Below are 18559 nucleotides of genomic sequence, written 5' to 3' on the forward strand. Positions count from 1 at the left end.
CGCTATCTCTTCAGCGAAGCAGAGACTAAAAATCAGAAGATAACTGACTTCAGTGATAATACAGAACTCGAACTATCTTTTTAGACATTTAGTGTGTCAGAAGTTATGCAACAGCTGAGATAATACATCAGCTCGATCTTCCCTACCCGTTGTTTTTCTCCCTATTATAATTAAAACACTGTGACATTTGACAATTGTTGAGAGTATTTTTAATCTCTATTCAAGTCAAATCTTTTATCGTGGGACAAAATTTTTCTTCTTTCTCACAGTTACCTTGTCTCTGTTTGCTGCGGTAAGACAAAATGGACTTCATTACACAGAGAGGTCAAAAGGATTATTTGGAGAAAGAAATATCATCATTGTCTTACTATACCCAGATGAAATTTATCTGCAAGGTACTTTTAATGTTTAGTTCTTACTTTTAACTCTCAGTTATTGACAAAGACAGCACTGAGCAATCTTAGTCTTAACCTTGTTGACTTAACCTTGCTGACTTCACGCTCATCAGACTGATAACTTTCCTGCTATTACACATTTTCCTCATTGTCTTTGCTGCCAATTATATTATTTTTCTGACATAAAATCTTCCATCTCCTAATTTTTTTCTTTATCTATCTATTAATAGTGTTTCTTGACAGCCCCGTGGGATTAATGATGGCTTTGTAAAATAAACGTTTCACATGCAGCTGTAGTTAGAAATACTGCTTGAAGTAAATACTTGTAAGACCTGAAACTTTGAGACTTTTGGTGAAAATGATGAAATGATGAAAATGATTTTGTTTGAAAAACTACATAATCTACGTTTGAAAAATGTATATCTAAAAATGTATATGCTTTTTGTTTACATTATTCATCCTGCCTAGGTGTGACCAGCACTTATCTTTATAACGGGAGACAAGCTATATACATATTACTAAGAGGCTCTCACAGGAGCTGACCAACCACAAGAGGACCGAAACACATTAACAATGAATTTCATAGCAGATGCTCAATGACTTGTTGATTAGCTGACTTATTGTGCTTATTTTTTACTGTTGTTGGTTTCATTTTTTTTTAAAACATAAAACAGTACATTGCTTTCTCCTTTTAAATTGACTATGAAACTCTCATAACTTTTATCTAATGGAACAGATACCTGGAGAGCTTTTGTTTTCAAGTGTTACAAAATGTCAGTTTCTCAGGCATATAGGGGTTTAATAACTGTTTCTGTAACGTCGCTAAGAATTTTCCCACAGTTCTTTAATATCGGCAGGCTCCTGCACCTTCCTTCCTTTCCTTGACTTAATTAAGATAGCACCATACTGAGAGTAGAAGAGAAAGGCCACAGTCTTATTTAACAGCACAAGTTAACCATAAGCAAACACTAGTCAGGAACATTAACTGTAAAATGTTACATCTGTCTGTTCCAAAGCATATCTTATCCACTGGGGGTGCCTAGCATCTCTATTAAGACCTGGAGCACAGCCCTCAGATGGTGAGCGCTCAGCATTTTCACATTGAGTGTGTAGCAATATTTCCTCTCTAGTGTAAATCTACTCTCATTCTTTACAATCTTTCCTGGAGTAAGCATTTAACCTCCAAATTAAATTAAAATCCTTCTGTGGCTTACCATCACATGACCTCTTAGCTGGACATTCATGATTTTGCTGGTCAGGTCTCACGTCTATGTTTCACCCTGATTTCCTGACACGACCTCATTTAGTCTGTGTATCATCAGACTGAGCTACTCCGCGTGACTTTGCATAGTTTGTTACCTTTGCCCAGGTGATCTTCCTGCCCTTTTCTACTTGGTAAATTTTTGCTTATCTTCAGATCAAATATTGACACCCCTGTGAAGTCTTTCCTTTTTCTTCATTCAGAGTTAATCATTCCCTCTTTCCTGTCACCATATGTATGCACCTTATGATATCACATTGTCATAATTAGTTATTTACCTATTTCCCCTTCCTCAGAGGTGGATATTAGATCTTATATTTTTGTCCAGCCCCAAGCACGCCTGTGCACTGTGGGTGCTCCACCAATATTTAATGAATAAGTGGCCTTTGTCAGTATTCCTGTTTTGGTATTATTTCATAAAATACTAATCCCTTATATCTGGACACTTTCTTAAAATATTTTATTAAATAAAATAGCACATAATTTAGGGTGCTCTTTTTATCTTATACTCATATAAGAACTTGAAGTTGATGTGAAAATAGAACTATAAAAGAGAAAAGATGACGAACAATACTTAATCTACTATGTGACTGGATGATATTATACATACCCTGTGGAAGTGTACTCTCTGCAAAATATATGAGGCTTTAGTTCTCTAGAAAAGCAATACAATATCCTTTTCTAGTAGTTAGGAACCTTGAAAGTCACAAAAGTCTTCTTTGAGCCACATAAAATCTTTCTTAATGAAGTTTAATTCTGCTTCTTGGTTCATTCCTCAGGGGTAATTGATAGTGGCTGAGTCTCATCAATCAATTAACAAGTCAGCAAGTACTATTTATTGAGTTCTTACTACAGGGTCAGCACTGTAATTATGAAACTGGGAAACATAAGAAGTATAACACATCATAATTGTCCTTTTGCAGTTTCCATTTTCTTATGAGATCCTTCATGGAAAAATCATTCATTCATCAATTCAAAAAAATTTACTGAGAACCTGATTTGTTCCAGGAATTGGGCAATAGGCTTGAGTTACAGGAGGAAGACTTTATCTCTGTAAGAAATGCAGAAATACCATCTATCCCCTCACAAAATATACCCTTTTTTATTATGAACACTTGTACCAAACTGTCACGAGTTTTGTTTGAAGCATAGATGTTGATCATAATCTGTAGCTGCAGTAGATGTCATGGGTATTAGAGTGGCAATGATTGTCACATGTATCGGTAATACAACATAGCAAACACTCCCACGTAATAGATTAAAGAAACAACCATTTACTATTTCTCTTGAATTTATGGGTAAGTTGGTTCTACTGAGCTGGGCTTGGTGAGGCTTAGTCATGAGTCTGAGGTGATCTGTGGGTTGGCTAGGTGGCTTTGCTGATATTGGCTGGACTCTCTCACTTGTCTAGGGTCTCACCAGGACAACTAACCAGACTTTGCTTAATGGGTTTCATCCTCTAGTAATCTATCCTGGGAAGATTGCCATATTCTCAAAGCAAAGGCAGAGGAGCAAAATAAAGAGAGAAAGAGCAAAAATGTCCAAGGGCCTTTTAAAGTCATTGTTTGAATCAAATTTGCTACGGTTCCATTGGCCAAAGTAAGTGACTTGGCCAAGTCCAGAGTCAGAAAATATACGAAAGGTCATAGATACAGAAAGACATGAAACTTTTGGTCCACTAATACCATCAATCTGCCACAGTAGAATAACTAATCACTGAGGTGTAGGTTCCAAGCCAAAGTGACCGGAATCCTTACATTAAAGACTTTTTAAATTCCTGCCAGTTCAGATGCAGGAGATAGGGAGGCTGGGCTGATTCTGATTAAGCAAATGTTGATCTGATGGACATGATCACAAGATCACCAGCCACACAGGAGTATCCCTGTAACACGTGAGTCTTTCTGGGCAAAGACGGAGGCTACAGGAATATGAAGAATTCCCTCCTCCTGTCATACCACAAATATTTCCCTGAAGTTCTACAGCCATAAAGACATTTCTCTACTCTAGATGCTGCCTTTATGTGGTTCTTTTGGAAGGGTAATTTCCCATCATCATGTTAATTGAGGAGACTTGAGTTATTGGCATTCTTGAAGTCCATATTGATATGAGTTGAATTGTATCCCTCCCAAAATATGTGAAAGTCCTAACCCTCAGTACTTCAGAATGTGGCCTTATTTGGAAATAGGTTGCAAATGCAATTAGTTAAGGTAAAGTCTTACTGGAGTATGGTGGACCTTTAATTCAATATAACTGACGTCCTCATAAGAAGAGGAGAGGAATCCACAGAGAGGAGAATGCCATGTGAAAGGTCAGAGACATGCAGGGAGAAGATGACCATGAGATGATGGAGGCATCTTGGGAGATTGTAGTGATGCATCTGTAACCCAGCAACACCACGGATTGCTGCTAACAGCCAGAAGCTAGGAGAGAAGCATGGGACAGATTCCCCTTAGAGCCCTGAAAAGGAATCAGCCATTCCAGTCAGGAATCTGATACCTTGATTTCAGATTTCTAGCCTCCAGCACTGGGAGATAATAGATAAAAATTTTTATTGTCTTAAGGCACTGAGTTTATGGTACTTTGTTGTGACAGCTTTAGGAAATTAATACAGATTTTTATCCCAGGAAGTGGGTGCTGTTGTAGTAAATATCTCAAAATGCAGAAGTGGACTTGGAATTGGGAGATATGTACAGGCTGGAAGAATTTTGAGGTGCCTGATAAAAAAAAAGCCTATATTGCCTTGAAGAGACTTGGTAGAAAAATGGACATTAAAGGAAATTCTGGGGCTGGCCAGTTAGTTCAGTTAGAACACAACGTTATAAGCCAAGGTCAAGGGTTCAGATCCTCTTACCCGCCAGCCACCAAAAAAAAAAAAAAAAAAAAAAAAAGAAGTTCTGGTGAGGGCTGCAGAGAAAGCTTCTATTGTCGTAGAGAGTATATATTTTATATGAACAGAGCGTTACTAAAAATATGAATGGTAAAGATGCTTCTGGGGAGATCTCAGGCTGCAATGAGGAACAACTTATTGGACAGTGGAAGAAACACAGTTCTTGTTATAAAATGGCAGAGAACTTGGCTGAATTGTGTTCTGCTGTTGAATGATGAAAAGAGAAACCATAAGTGCTAAACTTGGATATTTAGCTGAGGAGATTTCCAAGCAAAAATGGAAGGTGCACCCTGGTTTCTCCTTGCTGCTTGTAATAAAATGTGAGACAAAAGAGATAAACTGAGGAATAAACTGTTAAGCAAAAGAGAATCAGAACTTGATGTTTTGGAAAATTTTTAGTTTATCCAGATAGCGTGTTTCAGTAACAGGGCCAAGGGTGTGGTAACAGGGTAAAGGGTGTGGCTAGACAACAGTTTGCTAAAGAGATCAGATGTGTGACTCCTGTATCCAGTCGACTATCTCAGCAGAAGCCAGGAAATGAGATGCTGTTAACCGGGAAGTATCTGTGGACAGACCTTGTATCACAGTAGAATCCCTTAAAAGGCCAACATCTGCAGCAGACCAAACAATAGGATTAAAGACCAAATTTCTGAGAGTTTTATGTGAGCAGAAACACTGCCAGCCTAGATTGAAAGAACAAAGATGGGATGAAATGAAGGAAGGATGACTCAGAGCAGAACCATGCATACAGAGGCAAGAGAGGGCACAGACCCATAGGCAGGGCTGTGGCCCCATCAGTTCCAGAGGATTGAGCTGCTCCCCAGAGCTGAGGGGGTGAGGCCTCCCCAGTGTCCCCAGAAGACAGAACATCGAGCCACAGTAAATTGTGGCTTTGGAACACAATGGAAACTTCCCTGCTGAATCGTAAACTTGCTTTAGACCAATGACCTCCTTTTTTAATTTATCCCTTTTGGAATGGGAATATCTATCCTATGTCTGTCCCATCATTGTATTTTGGAAGCAGATGACCGGTTGTTTGGTTTTATAGGTCCATGGGGAGAAAGAGGAAATTTGCCTCAGGAGGCAGCAAACCCAGAAATGGGCTAATATCTGATTTGGATGATTTAGATGATGAGATTTAGGCATTTTTTAGTTGGTTATTTTTAGATGAGATTTGGACTTAGAGTTGATGCTGGAATGGGTTAAGACTTTTGAGGATTTGGGATGGAGTGAATGTATTCCGCTTCTGGGAAGGACATGACTTTTGTGGATTAGAGGGCAGATGGTTACGGGTATTGTGTGTCCCAAAAGAAATACTGACGTCCTGGCCCTCTGTATGTCAGAATGTGGTCTTATTTGGAAACAGGGTCATTGCAGATGCAATTAATTAAGAGGAGGTTATACCGGAGTACAATGGACCCTTAATTCAACATGACTGGTTCTCTAGACTGAATGATTATGCCCTCTCTTCATAGATTGAATGTGATGGTATTAGGAGGTGTGGCCTTTTGGGAAGTGATTATGTCATGAGAGTGGAGTTCTTGTGAATGGGATTAGTGCCCTTACGAGAAGAGACAGGAGAGAACTTGCTTTTTCTCTTTTTCTGTGTTATGTGAGGATGCAAAAAGAAGACAGCTATCTGTAAATTAGGAAGAGGGCCTTTGCCAAGTACCCAGCCATGCTGACACCCTGATCTTGGACTTTCAGCTTCCACAACTGTGAGAAATAAATGTTTGCTGTTTTAAGCTACCCGTTTGCTGGTATTTTTGTTAATAGCAGCCTGAACTGACTAAGACAACTGGTGTCCTTCTAAGAAGAAGAGAGACATAGAGAGAATAGCATGTGAAGACACAAGTGAGTCACAGGGAGAAGATGACCATGAGACGACGAAGCAGAGATGGGAGTGATGCATCTAAAAGCCAAGGAACAGCAAGGATTGCCAGTGACCACCAGAAGCTAGGAAAGAGGCATGCAACAGATTCACTCTCAGATCCTTCAGAAGGAACCAACACTGTTGACACCTTGATTTTGAATTTCTAGCCTCTAGAACTGTGAGAGAGTAAATTTCTGTTGTTGTAAGCCATGCAGTTTGTGGCTTTGTGATTGGGTAAGGGTAATGCGCAGAACCAACCCCAGGAGAGCTGTCCTGAGCATGGCACTGGTGTCTGAAGCCTGCCAGAACTGGAGACACCATGTACTCTTCCTCTCCTGTTGCTCTCTGAACATGGCAGAGGCTTTGAAAAATTCTCAAAACCCACATCTTGTTTAATCCATTCTCTCAGGACTATGGCAGCTGTTCACTGTGCACCTGTGTTTCTAAGAGTGTGCCAATCCCAGTGATTCTAGAGTGATTGACCCACCATATTTTTACTGTGACATTTTTGGCTACTTCTCTGCTTAAAAATAAAAAAAAAAAATCGCACATTTAATCTCTGAGCACCCTGCTGGTAGGGTCACTTGCTAATTATCCATCCAAATAATTTTACCTATTGAGGCCTTGAGCAAGCCCCACCTCTTGTGTTCCATCAAGCACTATAGCCTCTATAGATGGTATGTACATCCCTGTATGTACTAGTGCAGCCATGTCTCTTCTCTCACTCTTTCAGCATTTATTACAAATACTCCCAGGAGAGCCTGCTGTCCTATCTCGTTCTCTAGTCATCACCGGGCATTAGGATTCTCGCCTTACAACCACCATAAACTTGTGCTTCTTTTTATATCCCCAAGGTGCCTAGCACATTGTCAGGAACGTACTGGTGCTGTTAAGTTGCTGATTAACTAATTTTTAACCTTTTCATCAGGGAAGTGCTTGTCATAAATCCATGGAGAAAATTAACTGGAGTCTGTTGGTGGTGGTGTTGGGGTAGTGGGAGGTGAATAAAAAGGAGGAAAAGCACAGAGCTACCAAGGCAGTTTGTCTCTATGATCCAAGTACTGTCTGTCCCAGTGTCTACCAAAGGGCCTGGAATATTTACCATTAGAGTCACTTAATGATTTTTTGGGAGATAGAGAATTCTAATTGGTAAATGGGCTATCTAAAACACTGGGAAACTAACATAAGAGAAATGTTACCATATAAATATTAATTCGTTTTTTCAGTTGTAAAGTATAGAGCCCAGAGGGAATAGAAACTGGGGAGCCAGGTTTCAGTCACAGAGAGGTGATTAGTTATCTGATGAAAAGAATCTCCTTTGGCTCTGGTAGGTGGCCTTAGAATGACAGGAAGCAGTTTGGGGGCCTCAAGGGAGAACAGAGGTTAATCTACATAAAGATGGCAAAAGCCAAAAGGTAGAATGAGAAGATGTGAGAGAACAAATTTTGCTAGTTTCTGTCTTTCTATTTTGGTGGCTGGCTGGTACAGAGATCGAACCCTGGACCTTGGTGTTATCAGCATTAAGCTCTAAGTAACTGAGCTAACTGGCCAGCCTTTGCCAATTTCTTAGGGCTGATCCCATGGTGGGAGAATTGGGACGTCCACAGTAAAGACCATTTTCTCTCCTCTTTGTGGTTCCCTGTAGTTCTGAAGGGAGAGCTCACACATCTAGATTCCTGCTTCGTCTGTGAACACTTTGATATTGCAGAAAACAAACTGAATGCATTTATTATTTTTTTATAGAACCCAGGGAGCTTTTCACAGAAGCAATTAAAAACGTCTTCAGCTTTGATTCACTCCTTTGCAATATTTTGGTTTTAAATCAGACACTTGAGTCCTCTATAAAAATAGCAAGCAAATTTCACAACCACAAATATATATTTAAAAGTCTAAGTATTCTCAAATTATATTTAGGATAAATCAGGATTAGCTTCAGTTTGTGCGTTAAAAAAACCCCAAAAGTTATGAATATATTTTGATTTAGAATTATTAAATGATTTTTATGCAAATCAAAGTATCTTTAAACCAACATGAAATTTCACTATAAGAAAAATACTTTTTGATGCCAATGTTTTTCTTCATGCTTAAATATGAAGGAAACGAGATCTTTGAGACAACAGATAATGCTGGAAGTACTAACATAACTCCTAAGGAAAACATTTAGTCATTTCAGGTTTGGACTGCTCAGAAATAATCTCATAAGGTTGAGGATTCTGGAATTGAAAGTGCTGGGAAAATGGAACAATTTGGTCAGGCTCCCCTCGCCTTGGAGCTGGTTCAGGGTGGTTCGGTAACACTGTGTGTGGGTGGAGTAAGTACGCCTGCAAGGCAGTGCTGCTTTGGCTGGGTTTTACTGCCTCAAGTGCTTGCCCTGTGGGCCGTGTTTTTCCAGACCTGCAGCTTCCAAGGACCGGTTACCTAGCTCATAGACCTGCGTGAAGGGGTCTGGTGACCCAGCCTGGAGTGTGAAGGGTTTGTGACCCAGTCTGTGAATGGGCTTGAGGGATCTGGGAGCTACAGACCCAGCCCTAGCTCAACCATGGGCCCAGTTGGTGCAGGATTACTGGCAGGTAAAAGAGCCATGACAACTAGCGTGGTTGCCTAGCTTTACAATTGGCGACACGAATAATAGATCTGCAACATAACCAGTGCCACTTTAGACAAGCCCAAGTACAAAATGGCACCGTCCACCTCCTCCCCTCCCCTCCCCGCTTCCCTTTACAAGAAGCCTCCTGACTTAAACAGAAACCCCTTTTGCTTCCACAAGGACACAGTTCTCCACCCTGGTCCACATTAGCATAATGCCCCTCCTTGATGGTATCAGCCAGCCCCTTGGTACACTATATGAGCTCTACCACCCCCACACCTGGTGCTGTCCCATTTTCAGGGCAGCCCCGGGCTGTTCCCCACTTTGAGCACAGCCCGGCAGATTCCTTTCCTTTAATAAAGCCTGAACGGTACCCGGCATCTCGGCTCACTTTCTTTAACGAACAGGATTAAAAAAGTGACAAGAGACATCAGTCCTAGCCACTGGAGTAGCACGACAGAAAGCCTCTGACCTAAAGGGATTTTAGTGATTGTCCAGACATTTTTGATTTATGGAAACTGTAGTTAGAAACAAAACTGTGTTAAGCAAGATAGAAAATCTGCCATTTGTAAACCCGAGCTGAATAAGACTCCTCTAAATCCTTGAAATAGCAATAGTGAGTAACAGGCCCTTTGACATTTAACCATTTTATCCTGTTGATATCCTGTTACCTGGTAACTACCTTAACTATATTCCTGAATACTATAAGAAACTAGAAAATAACACTGAACACTTCTATGATAGTATTCAACTACCAGCCAAGAGGTAAAATAAATTTTATTTGAAGACCTACCCTTAAAATCTCTGCAGTAGTCTCAAAATACTGTATTGGAGGTCACTAAGAAAATAAATATACCTTGCTTTTGAAATTACAAAATATGATGCACATGTTTAATAGTCACAGAGACATTCTCAATAACTTCAACCACTTTGCTAATATTAAACTGCTGATGCTAAATAGGTATGTCATTTCACTCATAAGGAAGGCAGGCAGCTTGCTAGACGAATCCCTTCTGGCTATTTTGTAAGTAATACAATTCTCTTTGTTTTCTTGACATTTGCTTTTGACACCCCAACCAGTTTCTTGTCTTGTTTAGGATCCCCAAGGAGTCAATCTAAAGGCAGAATGAGAGGAGAAAGGAGTCCAGTTGTTAGGTAGTGGCCAATAAAGATGACCTACATTCCTGCTGCCTATTGTTAGGCCTATAAACCTGGAGTGGGTCCGTGTAGGTCATTGCAAGGAGTGCAAGATACAGAACTTGTCTACGAGAAAGGAATTTACAAGAGGCTTGGGGAATAGTTTCTCTTACTGAAAGAAAGAAGTCATCTCTGAAGGAAAGAAAAGAGAAAGCTTTAGAAATAAAGAATGAACTCCCTCCTGTGCATTTAGACTCTAAAGTCTACAGGTAAACAAGGCAGCGGGGAGCATTTCCACCCAGTGTGAGGAGAGAGGCAAACGGGGAGATTGCCACTTGTTACAACACTTGACATTAATAAAACCTGTTTTAAATAAAGAAAGTGTTAGATTATTTTTCTCTTGCATGCAATATTTACATTAATTATGCCAAATGCTGAAACTGTTTTCTATCACCAAGCCATCTGTACTCTTAATAAATTTATGCATTTTAGAGACCAACAGGTTATGTTAGCAAAGGATTCTCCTGTGGCTTTACTCTGTGCATGTGGAATTAAAAGGCCCTGCTGGAGAGAGCTAGTCCTTTGTTTCCACATCAGATACTGCTCCTGTTTCTTTCTCCCCTGTGGAATCATTAGTGAGTGCAACTCTTCTATAGCATGCTGGGGTAAGGAGTCATCTTTCCTGTTTTCTCAGCTTGTGGCCTGGGGTGTTAGTTTCTGGGGCTGAAACTCTGACCAAGGGCTACTTCCTGTTTCTTATTGGTCGCCTGTATCTATTGATTTCCAAATGCTTCTAATTATGAGCCTGGTGAGATGGCAATGGATGTCATTCTGTAGAACCCATGTTTCCCCACTCCCTCCTCTGTCCAGGCACACCGACCCTCTTCAGGGCACTCATACCCACCTTTTCCTTCTCCCCATGGATCTTTGCTCTTTGCTTAATTGGCTTTGCTTTACCTCTATTATATCTTCCCGTAGCTCCATGAACCTTTCTTCATACACAACACAATGACAATCATACATTTTTGCATGTAATTATTTGATTAGCTCTGTTTCTCCATTTAGAATATGAGCCTCACAGGGACAGGGGTGTGTCTGTTTTGGTTCACCAGTGTATCTCAGGGCCTTCCATTAAGCTCAGAGGGCCTGGCATAGAAAAGGAATATCAAAAGTACGTGTGGAACACATGAGTAGATGAATCAGTGGAGCAAATGAATGAATGAAAATAAAACCACAAGTATTGCATCCATCTTTTGCCTCAAATTGTTCTTCTGCTCATATTGCCCTCTGGTTTTTCAATCTTTGGATAACCTTCTTCCCATCATTGAGAGAGGTCAAGTTCCAACTCCTGCAAGAAGCACTTCTTAATTACTAAATCCTACCCTAATCACTTTTTTCTCCAATGTCACACATCATGGATATACCTGGCCTTGCCTTTTATGGTAGTTATTTCATTCACATTTAATAATTTTGTCTTTCTTACCAGATTGTAGATTTCTGATGACACAGAGATACTTTCTACCATGCTGAGTTCAGCACCTGACACATAAAAGATTCACAAATAAATCTGGTCTCTTTCTGGATTTCCTTAATATTCTATCTCAAGCTATATGAATGGTGCACTTACGGCTGTGGGGAGGATTACTCCACTCTTAAAAAACGGATTGGGTTGGGTTAGAGAAGGGGAGGTGGGGGTAATGGCACAGTGAGGGGTGTATCTGTCCAGGTCCAGTTAGGAAAACAGAAACCACACCAGCTATTTTAATAAAAAATTTAATACAAGAAATTTGTTAAACAGGTATGAGAGAGTTGACAAAGTGAGAAGGGGACAATAACGTAGTATAGAGACAGTAAACACAGGGGGCAGCTACCATTCTCAGGGGTGGAAAACAAAGTCAAGAGGTTGGGGTCATTGGGATCTAAAAGCCTGGAGAGGTGCTCTGTGAACCTGGAACTCAGATCTCTAGGAGATGCTGCTGCTTGACTGGTGTTGCTCTTGGAGTGAACAAAAGGTTGGAAACTGAAGCCAACTGCTCCTGGGAAAATCTGCCACTGCTGGGTCTGTGCTGATAGGGACAGGGAGCATGGATGGGTCCCTCTCCCCTATCGACCTTTTAGCCTTCATCCCAATGGCAGACCTTAACAGCCAAAGAGGGGAAAATGTAGCTTGAAGAATCCTCAGTCCAAGCACCACAGAGCAGAGTATAAATGCACAGGATTAGAGCTGAGAGATAACAGCTTGATAACTGGCGTGAGGGGGTGCAGGAGGAATGAAGCCTCCTGTTGCAATAAACTGCCAAGAATAACACAGATATTTGGCAAAATATATGTGACACAGTAACCTTTATTTAAACGGTAATTCAGTATAATCTGACCTTTTATATTAACTTGTTTTAAAATAGAATACTCCATATAATGATTATTTTGGGACTACTTTATTACTCTTTCCACAGAATCATAATTAGTAAATGATCTCACCTCAAAATACTCTGGGGAAGAGAAGTTTCTCACATTTAAAAGAAAAAAACTGTTTTGTCTGGTCAGGAAAAGGTTATTAACAGAACTTTCAGAATTAGGAATAAATGCTTCAATTATGAGAATAAAAAATATAACATTAAACATTAAAACTGTGTAAAGTTGAAGTGACCCAAGTCTTTCTTTTTGGGGATATTTGTCGTGGTGCTACCCCTGCACTCCTGCAGTGGGATGGGGATGACGAGGGGAGCAAATCAATCTCTATTTCTGGGATGTCCTTCCAAGTCTTTGTGAATATTCCCTGTCCCAAACCGCCACCGACCTGCCCCCCACCTCAACACACACACTCTGAAAATCTGATCTCCACCTTTCTTTGCTCTGCTGTATGCCCCAGGAGGTGGACACCTAGGGACTTCATCACTGCTATGGTGTGAATGTTTGTGGCCTCCAAGATTTTCATAGGTTGAAATTTAATCCCCAGTGAGGTAGTGTCAAGAGATGGGGCCTTTATGAGGTGATTAGGTCAGAAGGGTCCTGCTCTCATGAATGGGAGATTTGTGCCCTTCTAAGAGAGGCGTGAGGGAGCTTGCTTCTCCTTCTGCCATGTGAGGACACAGCCAGAAGGCACTGTTTCTGAGGAATAGGCCCTCAACAGACGCTGGACCTGCTGGCACCTTAACCTTGACTCCCAGCCTCCAGAACTGTGACAAATCAATTTCTGTTGTTTATAAAACACTCAGTCTGTAGTATTTAGTTATAGCAGCCTGCATGGCTTAAGATAATTACTCATACTCTCTTGCTGCCTGGATTCTAGTTGGATTTGGCTAGTGGGATGCAGTAGCAGGAGCTCAGAGGAGAGGAAGGGAGAGAGTTGGGATAATCTTCCTGACTCTAACCCTGGCTTGGCTGTGTTCCACACAGTGGATGCTGTCTCTTCTTGATTACTGCACCTGTTGTGTGGCCTCTTTCTATGGCTTCAGTACTCACTGGGTTCTAATAATGCTATTTCCTCCCCTCAGCACTTTATCTCTATGGGCAGCATGGCTTTCTGCTCTTGGTGACCTCTGGGCATCTCAAGTTTTTTGTCCACTCCCTTACCACTCTCCATGCCTCTATAGGTATTCCATTCTTTGACGTCTTTTTAGTCATCACAGTTGGATTCTGTTGATGGTCAAGAACCTGAAGGTTGACCTGGAGCATCTTCTAGTTGCCAGTTGCAACATTTTTTGTGACTTTTTGATTAATGTTTGTTCCAATAATTGGACTATAAATTACATAAGGGTAGGGAGGGAAGGCAGCAGAACTATTGTGCTCCTTATATATACCCAGTAGATAACACTGTGGCACCCACAGAGTAGTTGACAACTATCAGTAATGAGTGATTTCATTCATTCAATAAGTACTTATTGTGTTTATTGTATACTATATGTACTTCTTGACTTTGGGAGTACTACAGTGGGGAGGCAAGGAGCTATAGGAAAAAGGTATCATCATAAGAGGATAGAGAGTTATGGGGAGATAGCTGAGTGTGTTCAGGGTTACTTTGATGGGGTGGTCAGGGAGTGTCTCTTTATGACAGCTGATATTTCAGCAAAAATCTGAAATAAGAGCCAAGTAATCTAAACGAAGTGAGAGACGAAAAACCCCCACTAAAATTTGTAATAGGCAAGATTCTGTGTTTGGCATTGTGTATTTTAAAAAAAGGGTAAGAAATTCGTGGTTATTAACACAAACAACAGTTAGCATAAAAAAGTCAAAGTCAAAGGTATAGTATCAACTGTGCAATGAATGATAGATGATGTGTGCTAAAAGAGTCTGAAGGAGGCAAGAAAGTTGGAGAAACGTTTAAGAAAGAGGAAGGGCTCAAGCTTGGTGCTGTACTTAGATGTACACATAGGACAAGGATGTTATCAAGACAGTAAAAACTCCAGCCAAGACCTAGAGGCAGAAGTGCTGGCTTTGTTGCTGTAGGGACAGTAAAGGTGAGCAGAAAGGCAGGTACACAGAGCCAGAAAATTCAAATGTCCTTGACGTAATTATGTACAACCCTTCTTGAAGTAGAATGTAGGGGAATTACTTTGTAGTAGGATTGGCAACTCTGCCTTAATTATTTTTTGCCCTAATCCCAGTCACATCGTTCTAGCTCATCTGTGTGTATGGCAAGTACATCTTGCAATCTAGAATATCAAAAAGTAGAAAGAACTAGAGGCTGGGGCCAAAGCAGTGTCCACAAGAGTACGTAAGGTCAAAAGGGGAAAACCAGGAAGGAGGAGCAGGCGTGAGTGTTGCACACAAAGGCAAGAAGCTCAGGAGCCAGGTTGTGTTTGATGCTGTGCTGTGCTGCCCAGGGCCCCTTCAGGACCAGGCCACTCATTTCCACAGCTTCCAGGAGAGTTGGCTGCTGACTGCTCACTGCTGAATCTCCATCCTGGAATTGTCCTCCATGCAGGACGCTGTTGCACTAGGGTGGCACCCCCAGGCAGGGGGTAGTCTGCAGCCAATGACTAGTAGATGCAGGATACAAAGTCCCAGCCCCCTTACTTTGCTTCAGTACAACTCTGAAGAGCCATTCCAATTCCAGAGACCTCTACAGTATCTGCTGAGAACTCCATCACAACAGCATTGTAGTTCAGCTTCTCTCTCTGCTCAATCTTGCTTCTCTGTGCTCTGAGTTCCCTCTTACAAACCTCCCTCAGGCAAATCTCCGTCTCAGACTCTTCTTCTTGGGAAACCTGATCTACAAGAACAAATTGATATAGGAATTGGTCAGGGATGAAAGAGCATGATCATGCAAAAAATGGAAAGACTAAGCGAGCTGCCTTACATACACAGGGCTATGATGAAGATATTTCATGTTATTAGCTCCCAGTCAATTATAAGGTGCATTGAGATGGCTTAAAGGCATAGGGTCAGCATGGGCAATATTGTTTCATGAATCAACTTGCCCTGAAAGGCCACACTGAGCTGCTTCATATATCACACTTCTTGGGAGGAAATGGTAAAATCATGAGATGATTGGGTCAGCAAATGGTTTCAATACCTATTCCTGATTTTCACAGACTTCGTGTAGAAAGCTTCCAGACACGAAATAACATAACTTATTCCACAACTTATGCGTAGGGAGCAATAGATCATTCTAAAATTTCCTAGTCTTTGAGTGTTAACAAAACAAAACAAAACAAAACAAAACAAAACAAAACCTAGCCTATAGGTAATTCATGTTTTCATTTTATTTTTTAGCATCACTGCTTAAAGAAAATTCAAATGCGGTGGTTCATTTATTATCCTTTGAACTTTTTGCCCACCAACATTGCTCTATCTGCCTTTCATGACTTGTTGTCCTAGCTTAATATGATTATTTTGAGTGGAAAGCTCTAATAATAAAAAATATTATATATAAAACCATGCAAAATTAGATCTTGAAGGAACCTTAAACATAATAAAAACTAGAATAGTTGTAGTAAAATACAGTTATGAAACAGCTGTTACAATGTTTTTTCTAGCTCAGACATCATTGATTTTATGAGAATATCAATCTCCAAAAACATTCTTCTCAAATAATGTTGGGGTTTCTCCAGGAGTCGCTGATGGGTGTTTTGTGAAGAAGTTCTCTTGTACTTTGCCATAGCATCGGACATTTCCCCCTCTCCTCCTATCTTATCTTAGAGCCAAGAGTTATAGCTTTGAAGCAATTCTTGTGCTGCCATCAAAGTCCCCCCTCTGAAGACAATACCGCTTCAGCTGGTGTTCACGAAAGGTGGCTGTATTACGGCCTCTGCTAGCTTGAAAGCTGCTTGACCAATGCTAGACCACTGCTGTAGAGTCCATCTTCGTAATCTCATCTATTGAAGTCTCCTTATTCTAGAAATCAAAAGTGAGTTCAAGAAAACTGGGGTAGAAACACTCTGAAGGATTTTCATAAGTTGTACTGAAAATCCCTGTTTCCCTCCATCTTGGTCCTCGACAATTAGTAGGTCTGGCTTTTATTATTGTCTTATAATGAAGGAAGTATTACACTGTAGTTATGAACAGGAACATTGATTAAAGCCTCTCATGGTTTTGAGTCCCAGCTCTGCTACTGACTAGCTGCCTGCATTTAGACATAGATGTTTAAAAATCTCTCAAAGGCTCAGTTTCCTCATCTGTAAAATGGACATAGTAATAGTTGTGAATATTGAATGAGGTATTGTTTTATTTCCCAAGACCTTTAGATCGAATGAATCACTAAAATAACACAAAAAAATGAAAGGCAGGACAGCAACAAAGATTTGTCAAGTGGGATCATCTACTATTGCCTCAATTTCTTGAGAGAAATTATATTTTATTGCCAAACACATAGAATATTGGACTGTACATACCAAGAAAAAGCTAGCAACTTTAGACAGCTTTCTCTCTCTGTCACATATTTACATATCTAGCTTTATACTTTTATAGATCCCTTGGATGTGGTCTTCTTTGGAACAGGCGACTGCTCCTTTTCAAATAGGGGACCTTCTATAAATCTTATACTTGCTTCTTGGCATGATATTTTGGCTTTGCCAAGCCCCTTGGGTTTGGATATGTCCTGAGGTATATTGATCTCAAGGTAACACATTTTTTGATCTAGCCACCAACTAAACTCTAGCTTAGCCCAACTAGCCCTAGGTCTTTCACGGTTGAGGGTAAAATTTAAACCAGACAGTCAGAAACAGAGCCTACCTATGCCAACTGCTCTAAATTTTGAAATCCACACCATTGTTTTAAGTTCTGTGTACGGTGTCTAATTTCATCATCTGTCTTACTGCAATGGCAGTGATATAAGACTCTATGTACCAAAATGAAAGGCATAACCAGATTGTAGAACTAAATAGAGTAAAAGCTTAATTGTATTTAGGGCATAAATCACAGGTATGGTCTAGATATCGATAATGTATCTATTTTCTAACAAATAAAAATGCTTAGAGGAGATGGAGTGCTTTTCATCATGAGAGCACTTTATGAACATTGACTAATTTATCAGTATTTACAACCCAATTCACTTTCACTACCTTGAGATAGGAATTGTAATTATGCCAGACTGGCAGACGGGAAAAAAGAAACTGGAGAGAACCAGAAGAGAATTGTGGGTTTTATGGTCCTAAATTAAGTGGGTATTTACTGTTTAATTTAAGTACCATAAAACAAGGTCTGCAGTGGCTATTTTGGTAAGGCACGGGTCCAGCACTGTTGGAGCCTTTGCTGACTCTCATCTTCTGTTCCTCCCCCACTCATCCATTCACATACTCAATTCATCCCTTTAACAAATGTCTGTTGAGCCCTGTGGTAAGTACTGAAAATACAAACTTGAGTAAGATGTACTAGCAATTCTCAAGAAACTCATGGTTACCTAAAAGAAACAAGCATGGAAGCAAATATTGGCCAAGTGGTTTTATAGAGACTATAGGAAAAGTAAAAATGGAGTTATCAAATCAAACTGGGGAGTGATGGAAGTAAAAGCTTCCTGGGTAAGATGTTGCTTCTGCTGGATCTCCAGGAATGACTGGTAATTATTATGCAGTCGTGGTGGCAAAGGGTAAGTGAGATGAAGAAATATTATTATGCTTGAAAACCCAAGTGTATGAAAGAGCACGAGGTCTTAAGGGGACATGAGAAATTCTTAAGAGCTGCATTATGGATATAGGTTGAAGATGCTGGAGGATATAAAGTTAGAAAGTAGATAGGAAGAAGACGATGGTAGTATGTGATTAGTCAGTAACCTAAGGCAATTGAGAACTTTGTTAAAATTATTATTTCAGGGTTTACTCTCAGAAATTTGCACTTAATAGTTGGGAGTGGGATCTGGGAATCTGTATTAAACAAGCATGCCAAATTCTTCCCACTCAGATGACCTTCAGCCATGTTTTGAGCAACTGATGTAGTCGATGGTGAACTATTAAAGGAACTTAAATAGGGCAACTGTATAATC

The sequence above is a fragment of the Cynocephalus volans genome, chromosome 13, assembly GCF_027409185.1.
Source record: "Cynocephalus volans isolate mCynVol1 chromosome 13, mCynVol1.pri, whole genome shotgun sequence".
NCBI lineage: Eukaryota > Metazoa > Chordata > Mammalia > Dermoptera > Cynocephalidae > Cynocephalus > Cynocephalus volans.